This window comes from Rhynchophorus ferrugineus, unplaced genomic scaffold, assembly GCF_030347505.1.
Source record: "Rhynchophorus ferrugineus isolate W39M unplaced genomic scaffold, kcgeb_rfMv2 rfM9, whole genome shotgun sequence".
In the NCBI taxonomy this organism is placed as follows: domain Eukaryota; kingdom Metazoa; phylum Arthropoda; class Insecta; order Coleoptera; family Curculionidae; genus Rhynchophorus; species Rhynchophorus ferrugineus.
Window position 1 is genome coordinate 20,194,672 of NW_027472588.1, and position 7,763 is coordinate 20,202,434.

Consider the following 7,763-nt stretch of genomic DNA (forward strand, 5'->3'; position numbering starts at 1 on the left):
TAATTCACATGTCTGAACCATATGTCTACAGTTCTTCCTCTCTATCACTGCATATTCAATTCAAAAAATTGTAAATTGTTATGTTTGATATGTGGCAAATAGTAAGTATAATAGATATGCAGGTCGAGAAAAATATACAAGAAAGAACTGTTTGTATATGTGGAAAGGATTGTCTATAATAAGACCCTGTGGTTTGGATGAACTCCATCAGAACATCATCAGACACACTAGTGTTGGAATGAATATTGACAGCATAGTTATTGATTTGAATAGCGGCTCAGAATTTAACAGTGTGTGAATGAAACTTTCTATATGTGGGATTATGATTCAATGCGTCACAATATGAATGACATTACCACACATTATTATGCGAGTTAGGAAACAGGTTGTGTAAGACCGGATGTACTCTGATATAGCCTCTAAGCTTAGTGCTGAATTGTGCTTCTGGGTTCACATTCAGCAGTAGGTCCAATCTATAGAGACTCTAGATGATAAAATGGTGACTAAAATATGAAAAATAAATTCACATGGATTACTACTACTTATTCCATATTTGTAGTGAAATTTCAATTCTTAGACACTGAATAGTCAATTCATATTACTGGAAGTAATTCTTATTTAAACTGCGAGATACACCGAAATACACATACAATCTCACCGATTTTCCAATTTAAGGCATCATCGCTGCAAAAGGATTTTGGAATGCTTGAAAAATGTCTCTTTACGGCAGATATTACCTCTATATTTGATAAAATTAATTTTCTACAACAGATCCTTTTGATATTGCTTTGAAAAAAACATGCTCGCAATATTTCTTCTGTTGAATCTCTCCCATCGCATGTAATGACTGCAAACAGTTGATATATATACTGTTAATCTGTTAGTTTGTTTGAACCTTCTTTGAGGATTTGATCTGGGTTTTCGTCCAATAAATTTTGATCCCTAGGTTATTTTTTATCATTGACTTCAAAATTAATAATTTTAAATCCCAAAAAGTAAAACCGACAATTGTTATGTAGCGGGCCAGGAGTTTTCAGATGCAAAATTATAATATTATGAAGAGCTTAGGCTCGATGGGCGGAATTCTCCAAATCAAACGATGAAAGAAAGTTCAAAACGACAAAAAAAAATAGAGAAATATCGAAAACGATCGAATTTTAACTGTTAAATTAGGTTGGGTTGCTTAACAGTTATTTATATTGATACCTACATTATAGAATATAACAGACAAACATATAATATCGAATCACACTCGAATGGGTCCTTGTTCCCCTGTTAAACCTAATTTAATCATAGAGTGATTTATGTTTTTTTTTTCTGAAATATAAAATTTGCCGTTGAACTTTCAGTTTTATTTTTGACAAATAGGTGGTAATTTTACGAAGACTTTACCTCACTAAAACAGTTAATTTGTTAGCTGTTGATGGCTTTACATGTTTACATATTTATTTATTTCGTATTACAACAGATAATATTATAAAATACAAATATACGATATTAAAATAATGGGCGCAATGATTAAGACTGAAGGGAATTTCTTTCGTTTCTTTCAAGTCTGTTTAGTTGTGTCAACGCGTCGTTTGTATGCTGATTATCGTCAACATCTCGAAAACCAGCTGCAGCTTTTGCCATTCTCTTTATCGACGCCTGTGTCCTTGACATTGAATGTCAATGAACTTGTTCTGTAACAAAATTTATGAAAAAGGTTGAATCGGAACGAAGTACATCTTACCTACTTTCAAGATTGTTTATATGTTGATATAATGAGATATTTGCAAACATTGACGATCGCCCATCCTGTTTGATATAGACTATAAAGCAATGAAATTTAATATATAATCTTAGAAATAAATGTTATTAGAGTTTACGGTACATCTTGGTAGTAAATGTAGAGCGTAGGTAAATAGAAGTGTATTTGTTCAACCAAATGAATAATTTTCTTTAATCCAATAAAAGTAAATGACAGAAACAGAAAGTATTTGAATATATATTTACATTCTATTTAGAAAATTTAGTGTATGTTTTAAAAATGAGTGTTGATGTCCGCCAATGTTTTTATTATAAATTCATTTAAGCTAATTGGTCAAATGCAATGTAGCGTATTGGTCTCCGGATAGTATATTTTGGTCTAGTTTGTATTATGTCCTGTATATCCTGAAAGATTTTCTCTATAATCGTAAAAGCAACATCACATATGTGTTTAGACACAAGGACAGGGCTTAAACTGAGAAATAATAAACTATTAATGGTAAATCCTTTCATCGATTCAAAAGCACTTAAAACGGTAGTATTTGAGTTAAGAGGAGAATCTAGTCAACTAAAGATAATATCATTTTGCGGTGTTTATATTTTGTTTCCAGATTGGAGGAACGTTGATTTTTTTATTTATATTAATTTTATTCTTTTGGAATGTTGATCTTATCATTTACTTAGCTGCACATAAGACGAAAGTACTCACATATTCAAAATAAATATACTAGGTGCTTGCATATTATTTTGACATTAATATATTGATCAGCGATATCTATTGGTGAAAATATGACGAATCAATGTAAACAATTTCTTCTTCTGTCTTTTTTTATTTTCATTATCTTTTTTCTTTTCTTCTTCTTCTTTCATTTTTGCTTCTTCGTCTTCTTCATTTTACTACACCTATTTGACTGCGGATTTCTATACCGTTTTCCTTGAAATGATCTTTTACGAGGTCTAGTACTGAGGCTACCACTATGCTCGATTTTCGGATACGATAACATTTTTTGTCTAAATGAAAAGCATGCTATGAAAGTTAAGTTAGAACTGATTTTAAAATTTAAATATCCTTGCTGGGTCACTAGTACTTCTGTATCTTTATATCCAAATTCTCTATAGTTAAAAGAAACAAAGAATTCTTCCAAGACCGCTCCGTAATGTCACGCATTTTATCCATTAGACCGGAGAACACTCACTAAAATGCTTATTTCAAAATGTATTTTTGAATAGTCGTACTATCGATTTATAAAACAAAAAAAATTGAAGCCTCTACACCTATTTCACAGCTTAAGGTTCTGATTCTTAGTCCTTTCTTAAGAAAATCGGTCTTTATTTTTACATATCATTTTACCTTGTACATAGCTCCATTTTCAGATGTTGTTTTTACCCAATTTTATTGTACATTTTTAGTTATTTATGTGTTTGTATCGATATTATATTATTATGAAAATTTTGTCAATGATTTTTTTATTTATTTTATAATTCTTAACATTATAATTTTTAATGAATTGCGGCCTTGTATCAGGTTTTCTCGAAAGGATATATAGATGAAAGGATTCTGACTTCTTAATCGTTAATACTTCTTGGTCGACGTTGAGAGTCACCAAAAGTTCTAACGCGTTTGGGAGATTCTAAGATTATAAGAAAATGTGATTTGCGTCGTTGAAAGTTATGTTGTTGATGAAGATCAATTTTATCGTAAAATGTTTAAATTTTCAAAATCATATACTACTTATTGGACATTCTTTGTTTAACCGAAGATACCTCTTTGGTGATTGTAATATGACCCGACTTGATAATTTTACAACAAATATCATATTATGGATAGATTGCTTGAGATTTCAACGTCCTATATTCGAACTATTTTAGTTGGCTGTATCGATATCATCTTTTTATAGACATCAAAACATATAACGGATCGATTATGCCACTCTAATACTTTTCCGATAATACACTTGTAGTAGCACATCTATTTGAAGTAAATAAATAGAAAACTAATTCACAATCTTGGTGTACATAATACAATTATGGACTAATCATGACGAGTTCAAGGACCTAATTTCTAAAACAATCAAGGTAATTGTACACAACAGGCGCCCACCTTAAAAATCATTGTCGCATTGCATTATTTACATTTTAAATGAATCTCCCATTATTTATTTAATTCCATAGAATATTTCATGTCTTGTTACTTAACAAGCACATTTAAATTCTACCTAATTAAAAACAAATTCCGGTCTGAATTATAAATTGGGTACGGAATAGATTAATTTAAAGATTTGTTAATTAATGGGGATCATCTATTTCGATTTTATACAATACCGATCACGTTTTTTTAAGATTTATACGAAAACTTATTATTATTTATCAATTATATTTTTTTGTATTAATGTAGGCTATATTATTTAGAATACCAATTTAATATAGATGTTGAAACACACTACTAGTGTTCTTAAGAATGCCATTATGACATCAATGTTACCAGGTGATAAACACTTCTCTAGGTCCTCAAGTTTTAATTTTCTTCTTATTTGATTATAAGAATTGTATTTCAGAACGATTAGTGTGATAGAGTTTTGCTTCGTATTCTATGCAAGTGGTTGAGGGATCACCATTCAATAGATATTCGTGATATTTGGCTACTGCAAGGCCCAACGGTTATAATGGTTAATTTTTAGCAGTAAATATCTGAATGTCTGTTAACTTCACGTATTTGGTTTTCGCCCAGCTAATTCCCCTCAACTGATTAATTGTAGTGCTAAACTAGAAAAGTCTAAGTTCCATGAAAATTAGTTCCCTCCCATTGAGGGTTGAGCCAACACCCTGCGTGTGAGAAAAGCCACAGGAAGGACATAATATTACAATGTTTTTTATTGTTTCTTGAAAAGGTATCGATAACGATTCTTTATTGAAGAAGAAGCCCGCGGTTAGAATGGTCGCAGTTGGGTGCATACAGTAATAGTCTTTATCCGTTTATAAACCACACCGAGGTAGCCCTTAAGACTGTGTGAGATTGCATATTGAGGACATACTTCTCTTTGCAATTCATTACATAGTTACTTAATTTGTCGGTGGATAACTTAATAGTTGATTTAATAAGTCGCCGAAGGTAAGGTAAGCTGGATTTATAAAGCCTCCAATGCGTCTTGGGGAGTAGTATGAGCATTGCAACAACGGTAGAGCTTTTCTACCTGAATTGGGTGAGTCAGTTATGGCCAAATAAATCGATTAAGAATGTATAAGAGTCCTAATATGGTTGTGAGAATGTAAAAAGGGTCTTTATCTGTTTAAGAAGTGTAAGTCGCAACGATGTAGTCCTCGAGATTTTGTGTTGAAGGCACACTCTTCGTGATTTACAAAAAAGTGCTGCAAAGAGTTAACTGCATAAGTTGACGAAAGTTATTTAACTAGTCAGCGGTTATAATTATGTTTTGTGCGTCTTTTGAGGAAAGTCTCTGCGAGTATAAGTTGATATGATATGATCTAAGCTTGGAAAAGAGTCAAATGGAGGATTTATTAGATTTCTAAAAATATGTGATTCTTGTTTAATTCAGTCTTTCTCTGCAATGATGAAGCCAATTTAAGAAGAGAAACACAAATTGTACTAAGAAGTTAGCAGCTTATATCTCAGGGATTAGGGATATCTGACCAGAAGAAGTTTGCGTATTGCTTCTAGCAACCAGACTCATACTTGTAGATGAGCTGATGTGAAAGATCCCTAAGAATATTTACACACCAGAGTACTATGATTTGTTCTGAAACATTGGTGAACATATTCCAATTTTGGGGCAATGATAGTTTTTTACATTTGGAAGAAGCCGAATTCATGTGTATATATAAATGTACTTTGTAGCCAGAATAATATAACATCAGCAGATCAATTATCTGTAAGATTTCGTAATGGAATGGGTCGGTTTAGTTTACAGCTAAAGAAAACATTTAATGTGGCTAAGCGAGGAGAATTACTTGCTCTATAAGGGGGAAGTTTTGTTGATTATTTAACAGTGTTATCTGCGTGGAGTTAGAGGTGCGAAGAAATTTTTTCATTTTTAAATTGGTGTGAGATACACTCACCGATGGATAAAATTGTAATCAGGTAGAGTACATTACAGATAGGGCATCAACGATATTCATAATATATAAGCTGATCATATGTGGAATAGAAAAGGGAATATGAGATAAGATAACTGATTATCACAAAAGATAAAGCTTAATTTATTTAGATAAAAAATTATTTTCATCATTTATTCATGCATCTTATCTATTCACTTTCTATGCACGCTTAAAAATTAGATAGAAATAATGGGAACGCAAAATTAGTAATGTAATAAATATAAAATTGATCCCTTTATTGATAGAATTGTTATATGGGATGAAAAATGAAACTATGATAATTAATAGACTATCGTATAGGCCAGGCGATTATTATTTATTTTTAACTTCTGCTATTTCAACTCTGAAGAAGAAGACGAAATTAACCTTATGAAAGGATTGATGCTTTCTTTGCTTAATGCAACCTATTATTAGGTTATGACTTAATTTGTAAAGATTTTTAACTGGTTTTAATTTAACAAAAATATATTTTTATTTATTTTTATTAAGTAGTAATGCTAGTAATTGTAACGGCTTTGAAAAATCGGAAAGCTTCACAGAACATCGAGTGACAAGTCTGCGAAAGTTTTAAGTAAGGAGAACATTTCTCAATTTGATACAGAGATGGAGTTCCACTCACTAAAAATGTATGAAGTAGTTTATCTAGACGAATTTTGGACTTCCGTGTTTCCCATTACTCTTAGGAAATTGATTCAAAGTAGCCAAACGTTTACCATCAACAGATGGACAACTGAGTTTTAACATGGTTGTACGTTCTTAGAATGACCCCTTATAAAGATATCAGAAGAAAGAGTGTGAAACATCCGGTGTAAATAATTGAGGTTACAAAAATTCTACACAAGACTGATGCCGCATTCACTGAATGCATGTGGAAAGAAAGTACGAAAACGATTTTTACACCAATCTTAAGCCAATTCAACAAAAATTTATTTTTTATCTATTATGGGCTGCGATTTTTCACCATGGAAGGGACATGGCTCCACCCCTGTACACTAGAAACAAATCAGTAGATAGAGGCCGATGATGTAGTGCTAAACAAAGCGAAATCGATTGTATTTGTTGGAAAGTTTATGAACAGCGTGTTATGAGATGCGAATGAAGGAGTTCTTAATAATTGAATGATTTAGAAAGGCAGTGCGAGCGAATACTACTCCAGCCATCTCGAAAGATTCTTGGTTCAAACAAGAAAAGAAATATTTCGATTGGCGAAAACTGCGACATCTAAGATACACCTTGTCCTGCTATTCCCTTATTCCCTTGATATGAAGACTCAGGCTTCCATATGATCTTATATTTGAAGAAAGTTATCTTTAGGAAGTGCTTCACATTTATTGAAGAAGGTCAAAACTGTACAACCTGTAAACTGCCATAGTTGAATATATTCTCAACCTTTTTAAGATTCTCAAGAAATACTTTTGTTGGAGAAACGCTAGAACAAATGTGCATAAGACAAAGAAATTATGTAGACTAATATCAGGCATCGAATGCTGTGTGAAGCTTATGGTAAACATGCTCCATCGTTTTCAATATATGATTACTGAATTTAAAACTGGTGATTTTGACACAGGAGACAAAGAGCGTTCTGAACAGGCAAAAAATTTTATGAGGATTATTTGAAGGCATTACTCGAATCAAAGTATAGCTTCAAATTAAAAAAACAACTTCTTAATTGAAAAACACAATCTTTCATCATCAGGCAGATAACTTTTTAATCTTACCCTCGTATACAATCTCTACAAAACAGCAGAATATGTGATGGCAATTGATAAACAACTTCTTCACCTATAGATTCTATACAAAACTCTAACAAGGAAAAGGGCCAAAAATGAATTCGTGGTACTCTTAATGCCAAATTTGTATTTTAAGACACATTTGATTATTGGTAGACTTACTCGAGAAGA

The 7,763-nt window shown here is 31.8% G+C and overlaps 1 protein-coding gene across 1 annotated transcript in view; it reads right to left on the minus strand.

The window, feature by feature from the left end:
- LOC143202341 (uncharacterized) overlaps positions 1-7,763 on the minus strand; it is a 34,007-nt gene that overhangs the window by 15,862 nt on the left and 10,382 nt on the right. The window lies entirely within an intron of this gene.